Source organism: Bos indicus x Bos taurus, chromosome 12 (genome assembly GCF_003369695.1).
Source record: "Bos indicus x Bos taurus breed Angus x Brahman F1 hybrid chromosome 12, Bos_hybrid_MaternalHap_v2.0, whole genome shotgun sequence".
NCBI lineage: Eukaryota > Metazoa > Chordata > Mammalia > Artiodactyla > Bovidae > Bos > Bos indicus x Bos taurus.
In genome coordinates this window covers 18,793,621-18,818,101 of record NC_040087.1, presented here as the reverse complement: position 1 = coordinate 18,818,101, position 24,481 = coordinate 18,793,621, and the positions used below count along the sequence as shown (strand labels likewise).

General features: G+C 38.8%; 1 protein-coding gene across 4 annotated transcripts in view; it reads left to right on the top strand.

Annotated features, from left to right (window-relative positions):
* The window catches only part of CAB39L (calcium binding protein 39 like), a 93,134-nt gene that overhangs the window by 773 nt on the left and 67,880 nt on the right, over positions 1 to 24,481 (top strand). For 3 of the 4 annotated variants that reach the window (XM_027557287.1, XM_027557291.1, XM_027557286.1), the window contains exons 2-3: positions 8,418 to 8,566; positions 9,197 to 9,271. The gene's annotated coding sequence lies outside the window, so the exon portion shown is untranslated. Of the gene's footprint in view, positions 1 to 3,928; positions 3,988 to 8,417; positions 8,567 to 9,196; positions 9,272 to 24,481 lie in introns of those variants that run through there. The other variant, XM_027557289.1, reaches the window with a different exon arrangement.

The following is a 24,481-nucleotide window of genomic DNA, read 5'->3' as shown; positions in this document are numbered from 1 at the left end:
GTCAAATCTTGGTTTTCCTGATTACGATCTGCTGAAGATTTGGGAATCTCAGGGTTAGCTTTGGCATGCTTGGTGGCTTCGTCCTGGGTAGGTAGAGGTTTGTGTAAAAGAAAGCATTTTTAACTCCCAAGCTCTATGAGATGGGAGGACAGAGGCAGGAATTACCTCCTTCTCCTCTTTATTATTTTTAAAAATCAAAGTAGAAAGCTTGCTTGGTTATTCATTTGAGGGGGAAATTATCTCAGATCCGAAAACCTAAAAGGCTAGTATTTTATTATTAACGTTAGCAGTTTTGATACTGAGAAGAAGCGAAGATACTGCCTTGAGTTTAGAAATCATTTATCAAGGCTAACTGGTAACCCAATCAAGTCAACAGTGCCTTGTATTTTGTGGCAGGAGTATCAAGGAGAACAGCAGTAAAATGTAAAATAAACAATTGAAAATTAATTTTCTTTAAAAATTTTACTTTTTATCCATGAATCTTAAAAACTTAAGTTATAAGAGTTCAAGTATCAGTAATTTATTATGGAGTTGATGGCTTAGGTACTAGGTGCCTAAGGAATTTTGGTATCTGTGGGGAGTTTTGGAACCAGTCCTTGGCTCTGGAGAACTATATAGGCTATCAAAGGGACTAGTGGCTAACAAACACCAGTAACAAAGTAGATGCTCAGTAAATGTTTGTGAAAGCCTTTGGATAATGATAACATGGTAATAGTTCTTGGCATATATTCAAAAATTGTTGAATGAATGAATTAAAAAATACAGCAATTGGGAGGTATGGATATACTTTTTTTTTTCAGTTCAGTTCAGTCACTCAGTCGTGTCTGACTGTGTGACCCCATGGACTGCAGCACGTCAGACCTTCCTGTCCATCACCAACTCCCAGAGTTCACTCAAACTCATGTCCATTGAGTTTACTCAAACTCCTGTCCATTTTCTTTTCTTTAGCCTAACTAAAAAATAACTTTTTAGTCTGCTTTCCAGAAAACTTGACCTTCAGTTTGTTTTTCTTTTCCAATTTATACGTTAGAATAATACTAAGGACAGGTTCATAATCCTTTTTTTCTGAGGTCTGTTTTTGAGATCCTACAGTAGAGATAATGAAAATGAACCTTTTAAGTAATAATGCTCTATTTGCCATTTTTTTCTTGAAAGTATCCAGTCTCAGTAAATGATGCCAAACTTATTGCTTTCAGTCTCTTCTGCTGAAGAAAATTTATTACTCTTCTATTTTTCTTTTTAACACAACTTAAAGTCAAAATACTGTGTTTACATTTACTATAGTGCATAAATATGTTCTGTATATAAGTAATTTTAAAATAACAAATTTGGTGAGTATCTGCAGACTTTTGTTTGAAGAATATACTTCTCTAGATTTCATAATATATAATCTGAAGATCCATAGAAATGTTTTAAAATAACACTTTTGCGTGAACAATGTCAAGTGATGTTAAGTAAAAGTGATTTAACTTTGATGTTAGAGGTTATTTTTTAACGCAGTCCCATATACAAATGAGAAGGCAATGGCAACCCACTCCAATACTCTTGCCTGGAAAATCCCATGGACGGAAGAGCCTGGTAGGCTGCAGTTCATGGGATTGCTAAGAGTGGGACACGACTGAGTGACTTCACTTTCATGCATTGGAGAAGGAAATGGCAACCCACTCCAGTGTTCTTGCCTGGAGAATCTCAGGGACGGGGGAGCCTGGTGGGCTGTGTCTATGGGGTCGCACAGAGTCGGACACGACTGAAACCACTTATCAGTAGCAGTAGCAGCAGCATATATACAAATTTAGATTTTTTCCCATTATCAAGTGATACATAGTTTATAAAAGAAAATTTGATGACACCTTTTAAATATGTTTTGTGACTGAATGTGGATTAGAATCTAACACGGCATTTTAAAAAGTCAATAAAAATTGTTTTCAGAACCTGTTTGGAATTCTTGCATTTGGTACTTAAAAATGCCAGAAGGTTTTATGTGTGAAGGTTTTAGAGTGATGATAAGCATTTCTTTTATATTATTATTAGAGTTGACTTAAATATTATATAGTTGCAGGTGTTCGTTGCAATTCAATATTTTTATATATAATACTTAATACAAAGTTAATATAAAATATTGACTATATCTTTTACTGAACCAAACGTGAGTCTGCTCACCTGCCATACAGCAAAGCCAGTTTATTGACAGTGCCTATGGTAAAGAACAGAGAAGGCAATGGCACCCCACTCCAGTACTCTTGCCTGGAAAATCCCATGGACAGAGGAGCCTGGTGGGCTGTAGTCCGTGGGGTCGCTAAGAGTCAGACACGACTGAGCGACTTCACTTTCACTTTTCCCTTTCATGCACTGGAGAAGGAAATGGCAACCCACTCCAATGCTCTTGCCTGGAGAATCCCAGGGATGGGGGAGCCTGGTGGGCTGCTGTCTATGGGGTTGTACAGAGTTGGACACGACTGAAGTGACTTAGCAGCAGCAGCAGCATGGTAAAGAAAAGTGCAGCGATTATTGCAGGCCCTAATAAGAAGTATGGGCAGCTCATGTTAAAAAGAGCCAGACTTCTGGGTGGTTTTCAGGGGATCGGTTTTAAAAACAGCATTTCAAGGTGAGGGCTGCAGAATTCATGACTTTCTTCTGATTGGTTGGTAGTGAGGTAACAGAGTGATGCTTCAGAAGTCTCCATCGTCAGCCTTCCGGCCCTAGCTCATCTGGGGTCTAGTGCTTGAGGATGTAGTCACCATCCTCCACCTGCGTGGGGAGTTGGGCGGGGGGCTTAGTTCCCTGTAAAGATAGCCGTCAGCTTGTTATGTCTGTCCCTTGAGGAGGAACTAAGACTCTGCTTTATCACTGATTTATTGTCATTACTTTTCTAGTTTAACTGCTTTTCCTTTGTTTCTGCATTCCCTCATTTTCATAATTAGTAACTGCCTGTGCCTGCTCTTTGGAACTCAGGGAAAGCCTGGAAGACTAAAGCCTTTTTCTACAAACACAGAAATGGGGAACACAGAGGGGGGCTTTTGTACCAAGGAGGGCCCCCAGGAACCTGCTTTGTTTCAGTACCTCCTTTTCTTTGATACTGCTTAATCTTGAGGGGAACAGGTGGGGACAAGAAAGGAAATAAAGTTCTGGTTGGAGAGATTAATCATAAACTCAGCAGAGGAACTCAGTTTTAGGGGGACTCAGTTTCATATTCTCTGTGCTATGCATTACGTTCTTGTAACTTTTTAGTTTTATACTTAGCAGTTTGTACCTCTCAATCCCCTTCACCTGTTTTGCCGCTTACCCATACCTCTCCTCTTTGGTAACCACTAGTTTGTTCTTTGTATATTATCTGTGAGTCTCTTTCTGCCTTGTTACATTTGTTTTATTTTTCGGATTCCATATATAAGTGAAAATACAAGCACTTTTTTATTTAAAAAAAAAAACATTAAAATGTGATAGGTTTTCCTCTCTGTAACTAAATTGCATATAACCATCCTTTTAAAATTTATTTTGAAGTACCAGAAATACTTTGATGGGCTTTGGAATTAGTTTTGACCATGTAGATGTCACTTTAGGGGGAACATTTTGAAATTTTCAGAAATATTTCTGTATTCTTCATTAATTTGATGTGTTTTACCATTATTTTTCTGATATTCAATAAGGTCCATTATGGGAATAAAACAATGTGACTAAAAATAAAAAATTATTTAAAACTTATAAAGATCATTCTATTGTATAGCTCAAAGAGCTATATTCAATATCCTGATATAAACTGTATTGGAAAAGAATATAAAAAATGTATACACATATAGCTGAATCAATTTTCTGTATGACAGAAAAAGACACATCATTGTAAATTAAATATTTCAATTTAAAAAAAGAAAAAAGAAAACCTGTATAAAAATCAAAATGACTACCGCAGTTTGTGCTTTTCAGCTAATCAATGGAACTGATTGGATGTCTGAATCATGAGAATGTCCATTAACTACTGAAAGTGCTTCTGAGGTAAACACATGGTACATTTATACTTCACTTAAAAGAAATGTTTAAATTATTATATATTTAGGGTTTTTTTAAAAGCATAGGGGAATTGAAATACTACTTCCTTTGAAATCTCACTTGTTCCTGCTGTTCATTTTTGTGTAAATGAGCCCTATCTCTTAAGCACTTAACACACATGTCTCACAGCCTTTTGACAATTAGATCTATTCAATTTATGTACTACTCACCCTCTTTCATGTTCCTATCTTGATTAATGGCTTTTCAGTGGCTCAGATGTAGAACAATATTCTTTTTTTTTTTTTTTTTTTTTTTATGTCTGAGAGTCCAGACTTCTTTAGAAAAAGTGCAGCTTCACTCGCCCCAACTCGCCCTGTGTATGCTGGGTCTACCTGCTTGTAGTAAGACTCATATAATGGATTTCCAGCGGGAATCTGCTGGGAAAGGGGGATGAGCGGGGCCACCATCTTCCCGCGGACTCGGGCTCCGAGCGCCGGCGGGGAATGGGGCGGGGCCGCGCGCGCGCACTGGTGCGAGGGGCGGTGCGCGCGCAGCCGAGCCCTAGAACAATATTCTTTTGTCTCCCTTTTGCCCAATTTTATAATCTGTAACTTCAGCCTCCAAATGGCTTTCTTCATTTTCTACTATCACAGCCACTGTCCTGATTTATTTTAGGTCTTTTCTTTTTCTTAACATTTAATATGCCATGGTAGTATTGCTGCTGCTGCTGCTAAGTCGCTTCAGTCGTGTCCAACTCTGTGCGACCCCATAGACGGCAGCCCACCAGGCGCCCCCGTCCCTGGGATTCTCCAGGCAAGAACACTGGAGTGGGCTGCCATTTCCTTCTCCAATGCATGAAAGTGAAAAGTGAAAGGGAAGTCACTCAGTCATATCTGACTATTCGCGAGCCCATGGACTGCAGCCTACCAGGCTCCTCCATCCATGGGATTTTCCAGGCAAGAGTACTGGAGTGGGGTGCCATCGCCTTCTCCGATGGTAGTATTGACAAAGCCCATACTTCTTAACCTTAAATTTGTATTAGTTAAGACATAAGTTTGACTTCCATGACTGCACGCATGGAGAAAAGACCAAGTAAACTTGGAAAGAAAATCAGATAGGATTAGATTTTTTAGCAGTGACATTTTATGCCAGATGTTAACAAAGCATGGTGGTAGCTCAATGGTAAAGAATCCTCCTGCCAATGCAGGAGATGCAGGTTCGATCCCTGGATTGGGAAGATCTCCTGGAAAAGGAAATGGCGACCCACTCCAGTATTCTTGCCTGGGAAGTCCCATTGACAAAGGAGCCTGGCGGGCTGCAGTTCACGAGGTTGCAAAAGAGTTGGACACAACTTAGCTACTAAACCGTAATAGCCCAACATGTTTTTAAAATTCAAGGAAATAAATATTCCATTTCTCACCAAACTATTAAGAATTCAGGACATCAACAAGCATTTATAAACATGAAACAACTCAAGGAATGTTGTTCCTAGGATCGCTTCTTGAAGAATATCCTGGAGAATTTCATACATAATAGTGATTGGAATCATAATATAGTGATAGGATGGTATGTAAATGTTATATAATCTGATGTTAAAATACTACAACCTACAGAAAAAGGGAGGAGGAGGTGAGTGGAATTGCAAAGTAGAATAGTGGTCACTTGCTTCAAAGGAATGAGCTGTAAGGAAAAGGATAATGCTTGACGCTGACCGATGGGCAGAAACATGTTATAAATAAGTATACGTACTTAGATGTGAAGCACTCATAAAAGTGTTACAATACGAAGTGCAGAAGAGGAAGTTACTAATTTTATTACTGCTAATAGCAGGGTGTCTTAAAAAGGGTGGGGGAAAATGAAGAGTATTGTATAAAGCTATTACTATAGAGTTAACCCCTGATAACAAAATACACAACACTCCCCTAAATGTTAAAAGAAATACCTACCCTAAAAAGAGCAAAGAGAACAGACCATATAATGATGTGAACACATATTCTATATATTTTTATCTGTACACACACAAAATGAATAGAAGGCGAAGCATTATCTCACCGCAAAATATATCAGATGTATTAATAAATGTGTATGGCTCAACTTAATGATTGTTGTATATGAAAGATACAGTTGTAAAAATCATAAATAAAGGGAGTTAGTAAATGAATAATTTAAAAATAATAAGAGTGTAAGACATCAAATATAAATTTTTTAGAAAGCAGGGTTCATCATCTTAGTATTAAGGCAGAATTTAATTGAAAAAGTATTAAGGTGAAGGATATTATAAAATAGCCCTTATAAAGCTAAGGGCTATATTTACAATAAAGATTTTTAAAAATATCTATTTACCAAATGACACATCAATAGATATAAAGTAGAAACTGCTAGAGATGTAAGAAGGAACAGAAGCCTGCTAATAATAGAAGACTTTAACACGTGTCTCGTCGTAAGTCAGGTTAAGTGGACCAGAAAAATCCATAAGGTAGCTCTTACAGATTTGTATCAAAGTCTGAATCCATTAGTAGAGAATATATCTTCTCAAGTGCACAGAGGACAGTTATAAAAATCTATATTAGACCACAAAGAATATCTTGGTTCCAGAATACAAAAAGTCAAAATTTTGATCACACATAGTAAGTCAAGAAAATAATTCAAAAATTAAAAAAAGAAAACCTGGCTCAAGGTTTTTGTAGGATACTGGTAACTTTCTAAATCCAAATCTCTCCATATATCCTTTTAGAAAACCACACAGATCTATAAGGATCGAAAAGTAAATTACCACCACCCTTGCCTAACTATGCTATGCTATGCTAAGTCACTTTAGTCAAGTCCGACTCTGTGCGACCCCATGGATTGCAGCCTAACAGGCTCCTCCGTCCATGGGATTTTCCAAGCAAGAGTACTGGAGTGAGGTGCCATTGCCTTCTCCAGAAGAGTCTATAGATTAATCTATAAGTAGAAGGGATGGTGCCAATGATGGAGAGATTTCTCTATAACTTGTTTGTATAGTTTTGATCTTAGAATCATGTATGTTTACATATTCAAAAATAAAGAGGTAGAAAGAGAAATCTAAAAAGGAAATAAATTTACATAACTATAAAGAATTTTGATGACGTAGCCACTCAAGAAAAGGAACAATTTTAGTAACTTTTTCTTTTAAATTTATTTATGGCTGCACTGGGTCTTCGTTGCTGCTCAAAGGCTTTCTCTAGTTGCGGTGCTCAAGCTTCTCATTGTAGTGGCTTCTCTTGATGCAGAGATGAGCTCTAGGGTGTGCAAGCTGAGTAGTTGCAGCTCATGGGATTAGTTGTCCCACAGCATGTGGGATCTTCCCAGACCGGGGATTGAACCGATATCCCCTGCATTAGCAGGCAGATGCTTAACCACTGGACCACCAGGGAAGCCCTAATTTTAGTGACTTTAGAACATAAATTCTAAACTGTACCTTGGCCCTCTGCATCTGCAGTGTCAACCAACCACAGATCGAGCATGTTCCGGGAAAAAAAAAATTCGAGAAAGTTCCAAAAAGCAAAACTTGAATTTGCCCCAATTTATAGAGCATGTACATTGTTAAATAATATAGAGATGATTTAAATTATATGTGTAATGTGCATATGATATATGCAAACACTATACCATTTTATATAAGGGATCTAAGCATCCATGGATTTTGTTGTCCATGAGGAGATTGGGCTGGAACCAGTCCCCCATGGATAACAAGAGATGACTGTACCTTAGTGGAATATATTCAGTAGTATAATTGTTGTTGCATTGCTATTTTTGAAGTATTTTATGTCTATTGTTGGGTAAAATAAGTGTTGCAAAATAAGTGTTGCTGCTGCTGCTGCTAAGTCATGGCATTCGTGTCCGACTCTGTGTGACCCAATAGACAGCAGCCCACCAGGCTCCCCCGTCCCTGGGATTCTCCAGGCAAGAACACTGGACTGGGTTGCCATTTCCTTCTCCAATGCATGAAAGTGAAAAGTGAAAGTGAAGTTGCTCAGTCATGTCCGACTCTTAGCGACCCCATGGACTGCAGCCCAGCAGGCTCCTCTGTCCATGGGATTTTCCAGGCAAGAGTACTGGAGTGGTGTTACAGAATATTAATTCTTGAACAGAGCCACAGTAGTTTATCAGGGCTGTGACTTAGAAAATTTAGCTTGGAAAGTCCTTTGCTATATTGAGCAAAGTGGAAATGAAGTACAAAATTACACAGAAAGACAGCTAACATAACAGAGTGCAGGTCACAAGGCAGGCTTTGTGCTAGGCACTATATATATATATATATATATATATATATATATATATATATATATTTGACTCTTAACAGGTGTCCTTTGAGATTTGTGATACTATTTTCATAAGAGGATCAGAGATGTTGAGATTTAAACCCAGATCTATGTGATTCCAAAGCCTGTGTTTTTTCTACTACATTATTGCAGGATATATGCATCAACTATTGAGAAGAAAGAATATCAAGAGCTAAATGTTCTATTTAAACTGTAGTTGCTGCTCAGAAAATAAAGATGCCGACCCAGAGTCAGTGGTTTATACGTTCTTCATGCAAGAGCATTATACTAAAGGAGAGAGTGTAAGTTTTCTCTTATTTCTAATGGGAAAATGTAAACATACACACATGTACACGTGTACACCATCATATGGATATTGAGAGAAAAATTGTATAAAAGTTGCCATTGATGACTGAAATTAGTGAAAGATATGAACTAAAGCTATGGCAAAGCAGAAAAGAAAAAAGAATCTAGTAGTCATGGGTTTTCATGGTGCTTTTATCAGCAAAAAACCTTTCAAAGCTTCCCTTTGTGATATTTCAGAGCTCTTCTAAGCTTTGCACAACCTTTTTGTACATATTGAAGATGTGTAGTTTAGAAAATACTAGTTTAGATAAGGTGGTTTCCTCCTGTGTAAGGTGAAGGCTGATAGGGATTTCAGCCATATTAGAGTTCCTCTCATCCATACCACCCTTTCACATTTCTACTTATTTCCCCCAATGTTGAAATATTTTTATTTGGTTCAATACTACTTTTTAAAATGTCTACCAGTTAATCGGGGTAGGCTATTTTGATTTGATTTATTTCTATTGATCTATGGTGATGATGAAAATTCAATTTATAATTCTATGTACCTAATAACAATAAGAAAAAACTGTTAAAATTTCTATAAAGATTTTTTAAATTAAGTTTTTAGCTTTTCTTTTTGTCAGAACCTGTGTTGATCAGTGACTGTGGTGAAGGCTGAGAAAGTTGAAGCAAAGCTGCAGGTGATACAAACTACTAAGGTAAGCTAACATACTAGATTGGCCAAAAAGTTCATTTGGGTTTCTCCATATCATCTAACAGAAAAGCCTGAATGAACTCTTTGGCCAACCCAATAATAACTCAGTCAAGATTATAGGTGCCCTTGACAGACTTGTAGACTATCCTAACACACTAAAACAAGATTTATCAGGAATAATTATATATCCCAATTTAAATTGTACAAAGCAATTGCAGAAGTATTAAATAGATTTCCATTTCTGAGAATATGATAGAGAAAAGAAAGTGAAGTTGCTTAGTCGTGTCCGACTCTTTGTGACCCCATGGACTGTATGCAGCCTGCCAGGCTCCTCTGCCCATGGGATTTTCCAGGCAAGAATACTGGAGTGGGTTGCCATTTCCTTCTCCAGGGGAATCTTCCCGACCCAGGGATCAAACCCAGGTCTCCTGAATTGCAGGCAGACTCTTTACTGTCTGAGCCACCAGGGAAGATCATGATAGAGAAGACGTCCATAAAATATGTAAAAGAGTAGATTCCATATTAAAAAATCCTTTAAAATAAATGGATGAACCTATAAGAAAACAAAGGAAACTTTCTGGGGCTAGAAACCAAGCAAGTCTATTCTGTGAGGTAAACAAGCGATGAAATCACTGAATACTTTGGCGGCATCCATCAATTTCTGTTGGCATAGAAACTTGTACGTGGAGAAAAATGGAGACTTGGGGAAAATGCCTTGCATTCTGCAAAGTGTAGGGGGCCTGTCAGAGACCATCCTGGAGAAGCATACAACTCTAGGTGGAGTTGAAATCTCCCTGAGCAATTCATGGTTGCTACTGCTAAGTCACTTCAGTCGTGTCTGACTCTGTGTGACTCCATAGACAGCAGCCCACCAGGCTCCGCTGTCCCTGGGATTCTCCAGGCAAGAGTAGTGGAGTGGGGTGCCATCGCCTTCTCCGGAGCAATTCCTGGTTACCAGCTCACATTTACTTGGATTTGAGGCCTTATTTTATACTATTTTCATGGTCTCTTAAACTCTACAAGTAGAGAGTTTTAATTTATAATAGACTTGGGTCTGTGACAGTTTTCAGAAACTGTCACAAATCCTCCATAGTGAGGATTATCAACCTAGTTATCAAATAATCATAGTTAAAATTCTAAAAAATAAGCTCATACACATTTTTTTTAAAATCACAAAACACAACAAGAGAGAAAAAATAAAAATACTTTGAGCTAGAGTCAGCAGAAACCAGAACTAAAACTTATCTACAGATATTTCAGCTATTAGAAGTATCCAATATATAAGATAAATATATTTAATAAAGAAAAGAGGGATTCTAAAATATAAAAAGTAACAGACTATAAAAATGGCCAGGCACACTAAAATAAGAACAAATTAGGATATCAGAAATGATAAACCCCATAATAAAACTAAGAAGTAAAGGTGTTAAACCCAGCATATAAGGCACAGTTAGAAAGAAACTATAGTTGACCTTGTGAATTTTTTTCAAAAAGTACCTACTAGAGTACTACATGATCTGTGGTTGGCTGAACCCACAAATGTGGTTACTGCAAGTACAGAAAGCTAATTGTAAAGTTAAACATAGATTTTTGACTGCATGGTGGTTAGTACCCCTAACCCTCCATTTGTTCCAGGGTCAACTGTGCATAGAAGGCCATACACAAAGAAAAAAGATACAGAAAAAAATAAAAGAAATTGTGAGATGAGTTAATAGAATAACAGGATATAATTTGTGCAAGAAAGTTAATACTAAAGTAGAAAAGATGAACTTCTCTACAGAGAGAGCATCATCCCCTTTGTAAGGAGATAAAAAAAAAAAGAACTAATTTCATTTAGTAAGTTCCCCAACTCATCACATAAAAGTCAGCACTTCCTCCTTGTCTTACTTGTTGATTCAAGACAAAGAACATAGTAGAACAGGAAAGTGATTCGTAATTTTAAAAAAATCAGTTGTAGATTTATTCACAAATATTTGCTGAGAATAAAGCAGGATAAAGCAGTGAACAAAACACACAAATTCCCTCCCTTTAGATTAACTTATGTTCTAGTGTCCTTAAAGTCAGTCAGGAAGTGAACATCAAGACAACAGCATGCTTTTTCCTTTCCTTTTCATTCATAACTTTCCTCAGCATGGGATTATAATGGAAATCCAGGAGTCTGCAGACTGTATCATATTCAGAGGATACAATAGTGTAGAGTGTGTACATTATGTGTATCAGAGCCTACATTTTTTTTAATGCCTATTTAAAGAAAAATATAGCTGCTACTTTTAAAAAATGAAACTTCCTATTTACAAATGCTATGGTAGAAAGCTCAGTGTTTTTCTTTTTAAACTAGAACATTTATTGAGCAACTAATTATCGAAACCCTTAAGACCAACTGGATGCTGCCACAGCTCCTCTTTTGGGATTCAGTTCAGTTCAGTTCAGTCGCTCAGTCGCGTCCGACTCTTTGCGACCCCATAAATCGCAGCACACCAGGCCTCCTTGTCCGTCGCCAACTCCCAGAGTTCACTCAAACTCAGGTCCATCGAGTCGGTGATGCCATCCAGCCATCTCATCCTCTGTCGTCCCCTTTTCCTCCTGCCCCCAATCCCTCCAAGCATCAGTCTTTTCCAATGAGTCAACTCTTCACAAGAGGTGGCCAAAGTACTGGAGTTTCAGCTTTAGCATCATTCCTTCTAAAGAACACCCGGGACTGATCTCCTTTAGAATTAGGTGATGTTATTCAGGAATTCAAGCCTGAATCTGCTGTATACAACTTATAGGTACCTTATTTAACTAGTGCCAGTGGCGTTTCTTTTAGCCTTGGCACTCCAGTTATATTTTCTCTTGCACTTGGCAGGGTAGTCACATTTGCCACAGATCGATTTATGTCAGTAATAGGACTTAGAGCTATGACAGCGGTACAACATGTGTCTTACTGTGACATTTTCCGAACGACGTTCCCTTCCTCATCTCGCTTCTGATTATTACAGAAAAGAAGAGAGAAAAAAAAAGTAATCCTAAAAACAAAGAAAATTACTCTAAAATTTTCACTGTATTTCCTTCTGATTTTATCTGCATAAAAATTATATGTGTATGCTGCTGCTTGGACATGCAAATGGCTGTGTATATTGTGGTTGTTATTGTTCAGTCACTAAGTTGTGTCCAATTCTTTGCGACCCCATGGACTGCAGCCCACCAGGCTCCTCTGTCCGTGGAGTTCTCCAAGCAAGACTGTTGGAGTCAGTTACCATTTCCTTCTCCAGGTTGTATGTATATATGTAATTAAAAGTGAATTTGATGTATGTATATGGGTTTCCCTGGTAGCGCAATCAGTAAAGAAACTGCCTGCAGTGCAGGAGTCCCAGGTTCAATTCCTGGGTCTGGAAGACCCCCTGGAGAAGGAAATGGCAACCCACTCCAGTATTCTTGCCTGGAGAACCCCATGCACAGAGGAGCCTGGCAGGCTCTAGCCCATGGGGTCGCAAGAGTCAGACACAACTTAGTGACTAAACCACCACCACCACCATACTATATGACAGCTGATTCCCTTCATTGTGCAGCAGAAACTAATACCATATTGTCAAACAGTTGTATTCCAATAAAAAATGAATTTGAAATACTCATGTATTTTATCATTTAATTTTTATTTAGCATATTTTTCTTATATGAATATATGAGCCTTTCAAATGTTTTCACATTTGAAAATGTCGAATGTCATTTGTCAAATATCAAATGTCATGTCAAATGTCATATCAATTTGTCATGTCAAATGTCAAATATTTTGACATTCTATTAAATTCTGTAATAAAATGGTATCAGAGCAGAATTTATTCATCCGTTTCTTTTTTGTAGCTATTCCAGGCTTTCCTATCATAAATAACATTGTATTACATCACTGAATATCTGGTCATATTTCTGATTACTTTCTCAGACTAGCTTTCTGTTAGTAGAAATGGTGTGTTAAAGAGCATAAACATTCTGAAAAATTGCTTCCTAGAAATATTCTTAGTGATTTTATTTTGCACAGCAGCATATGAGACTTTGTCTCACCGCATGGCGGTAGTCTATGTTTTAAAAAATCTTTCTTCTATTTCTTAGGAAGATTCTGTTTCTTATAACAGTTATGCTTCTTTTACTAAGGTGAAAACTTTCATCTACATTTTTGATTCTGTGTTGAAATGGAGAAATTGTCCATCTTTTAGTAGTTGGCACAAGAATTAGTTCACATTTTCTTTGTAAAGCAAGAGACCGTTGTGTGTTTATATTTAGTACAGATTTTTTTTCCATGTGGTCAGTAGTTATTAATAGATTGTAATTATTTCTCCTGTTCTAGATCATGTTTTAGAAGTCTTTAGATTTATGGTAAAATGTGTTTTATAAAGAAAATGGAATCCAACTATAGTTACTGAACCAATTCCATAGAGATTTTTCCATTCAGCATGAATGTTTTATTATAAGTTCTATGTATTTGTTTGCTGTCAATGGATTTGTTGGAATCTGAAAATTAAATATCTTGTTTAAAAGGACTTTCCATTATCAACAAGCTTCAAAACATAGAAAGGGACACTTTGAGACAAGTTTCCCTTGACATTTTAAACTGAGTAATTTATAACGGAAGGTTTTCTTTCTCTTCATTCAGCCTTATCTTTCTTTGTCCTTTCTGTGTTCTTTTTAAATCCTGTTTTCTCCTTGAATCCTGTTTCCTCCTTGGCTCTAGAGCACCAGCTTACAAATTGTACTTTTAAAGATTTATAATAGAAATAATATGATTTTCCAACATAGAATTTTTCATGTAGCTCTGATTTCAATAATTTGTAGCAAAGTGAAAGTTTGTAAAAACTTGGAAAATTAGAAGATGACATACTTTATAAAAAGAGCAAACATGGGCTGAGAGTTGTTTAAAAGCTATATTGTGTTCGTAACTGACTCAAGAACTTTTCATTGAAGTATCAACTGTGGAAAAAGTAGAAAATGGCTCCAGCACAGAAGGGCAGAGAAATACGAGACTCATCACCATCTGACCCTAGTTTTATAGCACTCAGCCCATCTTTGTCGGTTATGATGCTATTGTACATTATACCTGAGGGTTCCATGACTTCTTTCTTACGTCATTCTCTGTTAGTCCTTAAACTGGAAGCTGGGAGAACACCACAGCATGTTTCGTGCCTAGATGGTTTTTGTGGTGCAGTTTTAAGTGAAGTGGTAACCATTGCACGTAGAATTGGATGTACGTGAATTACAGCCTTTAGCTTTTCTTCTTACTACATTTATGTGTTTTTGTAACCTCACTTTTCACTCTGCTCCAGTGCACATTCTGTGGCTTCACTCTTACTCTCCTGAGATGATTTTGAGTCCTTCTGAGAAAATGGAAGCAGTCATGTGCTTTGTAACTTCATTCCTCTTTACCTGGACAGTTTCTTTACTCACTTTCTCTTCCTTTTTCATTTTAGAAAGATATATATAATTCTTTGTGGGGGTTAAACTTTCCATTTACAGTCTTGATTCCATCTTCTGTTGTGGGCTTAAGACTCTTGCCTCATTAATTGTCCTCTTCTTATCTTGCATCTTCCTCCTATCTGTTCCACCCACTCAGTCTACTGAGAGTTCAAAGTTAACAACAAAAAAGCAACAAAAATCCCTTCAAGCTCTCCTTCTGTTCCTTATCAAATGCTTGGAAACAGTGTTATATGCTAGTGCCTTCATCAGCTCATCCTTAACCTCTTGCAGTCCTACTTTTGCCCTGGACTTGTTGTTGTGTGTCAGGAACTGCGAAGACTCTGACTTTTCGTTCAGTGTTCTGGGTGAGGCAGCTGAGCCATGCTACCTAGATCTGAAGCACTATTACCAGTTTCCCAGAAGGACTGGCTAGGAGTCCTCTTCCTGCTTTATGCTATGCTATAGTGCCCATATGAGGCTTCCCAGGTGACTAGTGGTAAAGAACCTGCCTGCCAGTGCAGGAGACCAAGGAGATGCAGATTCAAGCCCTAGGTGGTGAGGATCCCCTGGAGGAAGACATGGCAACCCACTCCAGTATTCTTGCCTGGAGAATCCCATGGACTGAGGAGCCTGGCAGGCTACAGTCCATGGACTCGCAGAGTCTGATACGACTGAAGCGACTTAGCACGCATGGTGCCATATGATCTGGTGATCACAACCTGGCTTTGACCTCTCTATCAAGAAAAACACAAAAAGGCAAAATGGTTGTCCGAGGAGGCCTTACAAATAGCTGAGAAAAGAAGAGAAGCTAAAGGCAAAATAGAAAAGGAAAGATATACCGATTTGAATGCAGAGTTCCAAAGAACAGCAAGGAGAGATAAGAAAGCCTTCCTCAGTGATCATGGCAAAGAAATAGAGGAAAACAATAGACTGGGGAACTCTAGAGATCTCTTCAAGAAAATTAGAGATACCAAGATTGCCGGGAGAAATACCAATAACTTCAGATACACAGATGACACCACCCTTATGGCAGAAAGTGAAGAGGAACTAAAAAGCCTCTTGATGAAAGTGAAAGTGGAGAGTGAAAAAGTTGGCTTAAAGCTAAACCTTCAGAAAAGGAAGATCATGGCATCTGGTCCCATCACTTCATGGCAAATAAATGGGGAAACAGTGGAAACAGTGTCAGACTTTATTTTTTTGGGCTCCAAAATCACTGCAGATGGTGACTGCAGCCATGAAATTAAAAGATGCTTACTCCTTGGAAGGAAAGTTATAGTTATGACCAACCTAGATAGCAAATTCAAAAGCAGAGACATTACTTTGCCAACAAAGGTCCGTCTAGTCAAGGCTATGGTTTTTCCAGTAGTCATGTATGGATATGAGAATTGGACTGTAAGGAAAGCTGAATGCCGAAGAATTGATGCTTTTGAACTGTGGTGTTGGAGAAGACTCTTGAGACCCCCTAGGACTACAAGGAGATCCAACCAGTCTGTTCTGAAGGAGATCAGCCCTGGGATTTCTTTGGAAGGAATGATACTAAAGCTGAAATTCCAGTACTTTGGCCACCTCATGCGGAGAGTTGACTCATTGGAAAAGACTCTGATGCTGGGAGGGATTGAGGGCAGGAGGAGAAGGGGACGACAGAGGATGAGATGTCTGGATGGCGTCACTGACTCAATGGACATGAGTCTGAGTGAACTCCGGGAGTTGGTGATAGACAGGGAGGCCTGGTGTGCTGCGATTCATGGGGTCGCAAAGAGTCAGACATGACTGAGCGACTGAACTGAACTGAACTGAAGGGAACATTTCATGCGAAGATTGGCACAATAAAGGACAGAAATGATAAGGACCTAGCAGAAGATATTAAGGAGAGGTGGAAGAATACACAGAAGAGCTATACAAAAAAGATCTTCATGACCCAGATAACCATGATGTTGTGATCAGATACCTAGACCAGACATCCTGGAATGTAAAGTCAAGTGGGCCTTAGGAAGCATCACTACAAACAAAGCTAGTGGACATGATGGCATTCCAGTTGAGTTATTTCAAATCCTAAAAGATGATGCTGTTAAAGTGTTGCACTTAATATGCCAGCAAATTTGGAAAGCTCAGCAGTGGCCACAGGACTGGAAAAGGTCAGTTTTCATACCAATCCCTAAGAAAGAAAATGCCAAAGAATGCTCAAACTACCACACAGTTGCACTCATCTCAACGCTAGTAAAGTAATGCTCAAAATTCTCCAAACCAGGCTTCAAAAGTATGTGAACCATGAACTTCCAGATGTTCAAGCTGGATTTAGAAAAAGCAGAGGAACCAGAGATCAAATTGCCAACATCCGCTGGATTATAGAAAAAGCAAGGGAGTTCCAGAAAAACATCTACTTCTGCTTTATTGACTATGCCAAAGCCTTTGACTGTGTGGATCACAATAAACTGTGGAAGATTCTTAAACAGATGGAATACCAGACCACCTGACCTGCTTCTTGAGAAATCTGTATGCAGGTCAGGAAGTAACAGTTAGAACTGGACATGGAACAACAGACTGGTTCCAAATAGGGAAAGGAGTACGTCAGGGCTTTATATTGTCACCCTAGTTGTTTAACTTATATACAGAGTACATCATGCAAAATACTGGGCTGGATGAAGCACAGGCTGGAATCAAGATTTCTGGGAGAAATATCAATAATCTCAGATACACAGATGACACCACCCTTATGGCAGAAAGCAAAGAAGAGCTAAAAAGCCTCTTGATGAAAGTGAAAGAGGAGAGTGAAAAAGTTGGCTTAAAACTCAACATTCAGAAAACGAAAATCATGGCATCCGGTCCCATCACTTCATGGGAAATAGATGGGGAAACAGTGGAAACAGTATCAGACTTTATTTTTGGGGGGCTCCAAAATCACTGCATATGGTGACTGCAGCCATGAAATTAAAAGATGCTTACTCCTTGGAAGGAAAGTTATGATCAACCTAGATAGCATATTCAAAAGCAGAGACATTACTTTGCCAACAAAGGTCCGTCTAGTCAAGGCTATGGTTTTTCCAGTAGTCATGTATGGATGTGAGAGTTGGACTGTGAAGAAGGCTGAGCGCCGAAGAATTGATGCTTTTGAACTGTAGTGTTGGAGAAGACTCTTGAGAGCCCCTAGGACTACAAGGAGATCCAACCAGTCAATCATAAAGGAAATCAGTCCTGAATATTCATTGGAAGGACTGATGCTGAAGCTGAAACTCCAATACTTTGTCTATCTGATAGGAAGTACTGACTCATTTGAAAAGACCCTGATGCTCAGAAAGATTGAAGGCAGGAGGAGAAGGGGACGAGAGGATGAGATGGCTGGATGGCATCACTGACTCAATGGACATGAGTTTGAGCAAGCTCTGGGAGTTGGTGATGGACAGGGAGGCCTGGCATGCTGCAGTCCATAGGATCGCAAAGAGTCGGACATGACAGAGCGACTGAACTGAACTGATCAGCCTATATTTCAGGATTTTAGGGGAATATGAATACTTAAAAGCCCCCTTCCTTGTCCTACTTCTTTGGATATCACTATTTCCCCTAATACTTTTGGTTTGTAAGAATTGAAAGCGAGCCTTGACAATTAGATTACAGGTGTACGCAGGGTGCTCCTCACTGCTCTACAGTGTTCAATACTGTTATTGCACACTTCATATTCTTGATGCTCTGATTTTTGGTCATAGTGATAGTATACTCTTCTGGTTCTCCTTTCCTTCTCTGACTATGATTTCTTTAGTCACTGTTTTTCTCTACCACCACCTGTAGGTGTTCTTTAAAGGTTTGTTCTTGTCTTTCTTGTTGGTCTCTCATATTGCATTGACTTCCCAGGTGGCACAGTGGTAAAGAATCTGCCTGCCAATGAAGGAGACATAGGAAATGAGGGTTCGATCCCTGAGTCAGAAAGATCCCTTGGAGTAGAAAATGGCAACCCATTCCAGTATTCTTTGCTGGAAAATTCCATGAACAGAGGACCCTAGCTGCTAGCAGTCTATGGTGTTGCAAAGAATTGGACAAGAGTGAGCAGTTGATGAGCACACATTGCATAGGCAGCATGGGCGACCCCCGATGTATATCTCTGGCTCTATTTTCTCTCCTAGTTCTGTGTGTTCAACTGCCTCTGTAAACATCTATATCCAGAAGTCTTGCTGGCATCTCAAACTTGTTACATAAAAGCAAGTTGTTATTGTGTAAAGATTTGTTTTTTCTTCTTTGGCCCTTATTTACTTTGAAGATATTACCCATCTGCTCTCACATAGGCATGAAAACTCATCATCTTGTTTGTTCTCTCCATTACCACCTACATTTATTCAGGTGCCAAATCTATTGTCTCTGACACTCACATAGTCCTTTCCTTCCCACTGTGTAGTTAGTTTCATTGTCATCCTGCTGCTGCTGCTGCTCCTGCTGCTGCTAAGTCGCTTCAGTTGTGGCCGACTCTGTTCAACCCCATGGGCTACAGCCTACCAGGCTCCTCCGCCCACGGGATTCTCCAGGCAAGAGTACTGGAGTGGGGTGCCATTGCCTTCTCCACATTGTCATCCTGCTGCTGCTGCTGCTGCTAAGTCGCTTCAGTCGTGGCCGACTCTGTGCGACCCCATAGACGGCAGCCCACCAGGCTCCCCCGTCCCTGGGATTCTCCAGGCAAGAACACTGGAGTGGGTTGCCATTTCCTTCTCCAATGCATGAAAGTGAAGTTGCTCAGTCGTGTCTGACTCTTAGCGACCCCATGGACTGCAGCCTACCAGGCTCCTCCACCCATGGGATTTTCCAGGCAAGAGTACTGGAGTGGGGTGCCATTGCCTTCTCCACGTTGTCATCCTAGACTAGTGCAATTGCCTTTCATTTCATCTCCACCTATTTCTCTACCTTTTTGATTCTTTTTTACTCTTCTAAATTCATATTCATGAAAGAGTTTGATTACCTCATGGCTCTCCTTTGCCCACAAATTAACAGTTAAACTCATTAGCCTCGTATTACAAACTCTTCATAATCTGGTCCCAATCTGTTTTTCTTTTTACTGTCATTCACATAGCATTTGCTTCTGATAAACTAAATTATTGTTTGTTATTTACATCTTGTACTTCCTAAATCCTCTGTTCCTATCTCCATGTGACCAAATGGTACCCATCGTTCAGAACTGGGGTCAGTGTACCTTTTCTCTGAAACCTTCTGTGATTCCTCAAGATATAAGTATGGTTTGGCTCTCCTGAATGTTTTGGCATTTCATTAGTCTTTTCATTTGTGATTCATAACTTTTTGCCTTACACTGTAGTGATTTTTGGTACATGTATTATACCCCCTAAGAGAATGTGAATTCCTTATTTCACTCTGTATCCCCAAAGAGCATATTTTCCTCAGATGGTTGGATGAATGAATCCTATATATGGACATGATAAGAAAGTTGTAACAGGGCCTTGCGATTGTGTTCAGGGCCATTGCATATTAGTTGTATGGTTTGTCCACTGCTCAAAACTCCTGGCTAGGGAAGTGAGTAGGGCCTGGAATCCAGCTCACATTCCCCCTTCCCTCCAATCAGACTACGTGCCAGGCTGGTGCAGGGGTGCATCTGCCTGAAGAAAAGAATACTTGTTCTTTGCATGATGATGCTATAGTCTGGTTAGTCTGTGCACCTGCTTGATGCAGCTGTCCCTTTTTCTGACTCTTACCAAAGTAAGCTAGTAGCAACCCTGAAAGTACCGACAGTATTGATTGAAGTTCATTATGGGGACTACTTTGAGGACTTCCCTGGTGGTCCAGTGGCTAAGGCTCCCCGCTTCCGGTGCTGGGGGCCCAGGGTCAATCCCTGGTTCAGAAACTACATCCCACATGTGGAAACAAAGAGGAAAGATCCCACGTGTGGCAACTAAGACCTGGTGCAGCCAAATACATAAATAAATATAAAAAAAACTCTGCTTTGTGTCACATAGAAAGTACCCCAGATTTGTTTGTTGAAATGAAAGATGTGGATTAATCAAGTGTAAAATAAAGCATTGTTATAGACAGTCTCCTTGATAATTTGCAATTACTCTCAAATTCATAAATATTCTGGAACCCCTGTGATAGTTCTAGAACCTTTGAGATTTCTTGTACTATTTTACTTAGATCAATTGGCTAATATCCTGTTTCCCTTTCCCCCACCTCAGCTCTATCTTTTGGTTAGAGTAAATTATACTGGACTCCAGAGTGTCTGTACTCCTGTCTTGTGCTTTTTTAAAATGCTGCATCCAGGGAATTTCTTGGTGGTCCAGTGATTAGGAATCCATGCTTTTAATGCCAAGGGCAGGTTCAGTTCCTGATGGGGGAACTAAGATCCCACAGGCCATGTGGTGTGGCAAAAAAAAAAAAAAAAAAAAACTGCATCCAGAATTCTTTTTTTTTTTTTTTTTAATTTTAATTGGAGGCTAATTACTGTACAATATTATAGTTGTTTTTGCCATACATTGACAATAATCAGCCATGGGTGTACATGTGTTCCCCATCTGGAACCCCCCTCCCACCTCCCTCCCCATCCCATCCCTTAGGGTCATCCCAGTGCACCAGCCCTGAGCACCCTGTCTCATGCATCAAACCTGGACTGGCGAGCTACTTCAGAATTCTTTTAATTGAATTATTTTGGCCTGGTTGGTGTATAAGCCTTTTTTTTTTTTTTTCTTTTTTGGACTGTGCTATGGCAAACTCAATGGACATGAGTTTGAGAAAACTGCAGGAGATAGTGAAACACAGGGAAGCCTTAGGGTGCTGCAGTTCATCAGGTCACAAAGAGTTGGACCGATCCGAGTGACTGAATAACAAAAGTGTCATACAGGATCTTAGAACCTCAACCCAGGGTCAGACCCACCCTTCCTGCAGTGGAAGCACAGAGTCTTAACCACTGGACCACCAGGGAAGTCTCAAGACAAATTTAAAAGTCCTTAAACACAGAGTTAATGACTTGGTGTGTGGGTTATGTGTATCTCAGGGGCTCTTACTGTAGCACTTTGCATCTACTAAGTATTTCATGAATGAGGTTGACTACAAACTACCTGTGACCCCCTCCAAAGGACCTGCCTCATCTGAGAGTAGTCACAGAGAAACTTCAAGTTGGATGATGTACTTTTAGAATATAAGAGTTTTGTTTTTTTTCTTAATTTTGTGAGTGGATCGGTGTCTAACAGTTAACAGTTAACTAGATGCCAGGCATGTATGTATATTATATTTCACTTGATCCTCATAACTAGTGCTGGAGTGTATACAGTTGTATCCAACTTAAAGATAATATTGCTTATATACAATCTGTTTTCATTCAAGTCCGGGTCAGCCTAATTCCAAAGATTCTGTGGCCTATGAAACTAGCCACTTGATATAAGAAGAATGTTCACAATAGTTTATCACATAAAGCCCTTCAGAGGCTATATAGCTATATTCATTTATTAGTGAATAGATGTATGTAGAGATATATTTTATCCTGGCATTAGGGAAACAAGGTGGTCCTTCCTTAGACTGGCATGGTAGAGCTCACTGCTGAGACCTAAGTATTTTAGCTGCCACTGCAGCGCTGTACCAGCAGGGGGCCAGAGTAGTGCTCCAAATTGAGAAAAGGTCTGATGTTCTCAACTTTGAAAGATTGCTCCAGCATTTAGGAAACACAGCCAGTGGGCAGGATTGTCACCTAAATTCTGTAATCCAAGCTTCCTCCTTCCTAAAAAAAGCAGGAAGAGATGGAAGCAGAATTAGCATGAGAACAAAAACAGACTAATGAAGCTTTGTTATCTTGCTGAAAATCTTTTAAAGCTTTCCAAATTTAGCCAAGGATTAGCAATTAATGGATAATTGGAAATGTGTTTTCATTCTATCAATTAAACCCCATTTCACTGCAGCTTGAACACCTCTAAAGCATTTATCATCTAGCATTTCCTCTATATTCTGCTTTTATGAAAACAATTTGAATATCTTTAAGCAAGTTCCAGGGAATTATGAAAAGAACTTGAGGTATCTGTGGTACGTGGATAGCATGACAAACTCCTAAGGTAGTAAATAGATTCTTTGCTTTGGGGCTTTCTTTTTGGCTTAAAACCATTGAAGAATGTTATTCCTAGGCTACGTGAATGTGTAGCTGTGGTATTAATATTTTGTATCTACACTGTAATCTTTAAGAAGAGAGAAAAATAGAGAAACAAAAGCATAAATGAGAAGCGAGGGGGGGAAACAGAGAGAAGTAAATACCACTTAAAAAAATCTTTAGTTCTCCAAATTAGCAAAATAATAGCAATAAGTTCACAATACTTGTTAGCATATTCAAATATATATATATATATATATTTTATGGTGGTGAAAGTAACAGTCATTTCTGCTTTAACACGTTTTGAAAACACAGATTTGTTCCAATATGATTGATGTATTAGGAAACATTTGAACATAATGCAGATTTCTCATTTGCTTTTGTACAGTTTCATGAATGCAAAAAGCCACCCAGCTGAACCAAGCCATGGAGAAATACACAAAACACAGACATGCACACATCTCAAACACATACCAGCCATCTCTGTATACCTCATATTATGTGAATCACATTCATCCACCTTTGGTGTTATAACTTTTCAGCTGATAACAGACAATCCTCCCATCAAGTACTAACCAGGCCCAACCCTGCTTAGCTTCCAAGATGAGATGAGATCAGGTGCATTCAGGGTGGTATGGCTATCAACAAGATACATCCTATTTCCACTTTTGACATAATTCACAAGCTGTAAGTCTAACATCCACCTCCACAAGCAAATATCAGGTCTTTTTCAAGGAAAAATGCCATATTTATTGTGGTCTTTATTTTATGTATTTGTTTATGCCATATTTATTTTATGTATTTCTTAAACCACTTGCTGTAAAAAAATGTGTTATTTTTATTAGGTTTCTACTTTAAGAGAAATAAGTATGTTTCTGATTACATTATTGAGTATTGAGCTCCAACCCAATTTCCCCCACAGTTTCTGTGGTTCTTACTGCATGATACAGAGCTGTGTAACGTGTTGATTTTTAGGAACACTTACCTTGTTTTGTAGTGAAACTGATTGTACATGTTAATTATAGAATATTTGGAAAACACTGGAATATATGAATGTAATCACCAGTGTTCTAGGACTTCCCTGGTAGTCCAGTGATTAAGACTCCATACTCCAAACGCAGGGGGCCCAAGTTCCATCCCTGGTCAGGGAACTAGATTCCACCTGCTGCAACTGAAAAATCAAAATTCCCACATGCCACAGCTAAAGATCACACATGTGGCAACTAAGACCCGGCACAGCCAAGTTAATATGCAAATAAGTAAATAAAAAGAAATATTAAAAGAAAATTTTTAATATTTTTTTAAAAATTACCAGTGTTCCAACTAACGTTAACATTTGGTATTATTTCCATATCCATATAAAAAGAGATGTTTGTGGAAAAATTAGAACAAAAATTGGGAGCTCATATTCTTTATTAAGCTTAGGATCTTGGATTTTTTAACTTGATATTATACAATAAATATATCCCCATTTCTTTAAATATTCTTAAGCAGTTTGACGATGATATTCTGTATGGATGAATGAACTCCACTCAGTATTCAGCAGGTATGCTGAATGGCCTGGGACTATGCTAATTGTTTGTACACTTGCTTCGATTGATCAATGCCCATGCTACATGGAATCCAATGATTAAATATAGTCAATCACGTAGTTTTGGACTTTCTGGGGAGGGTGTTTGCTATACGTAGTAGTGGTGGCTCAGTGGTAAAGAATCCACCTGCAATGCAGGAGGT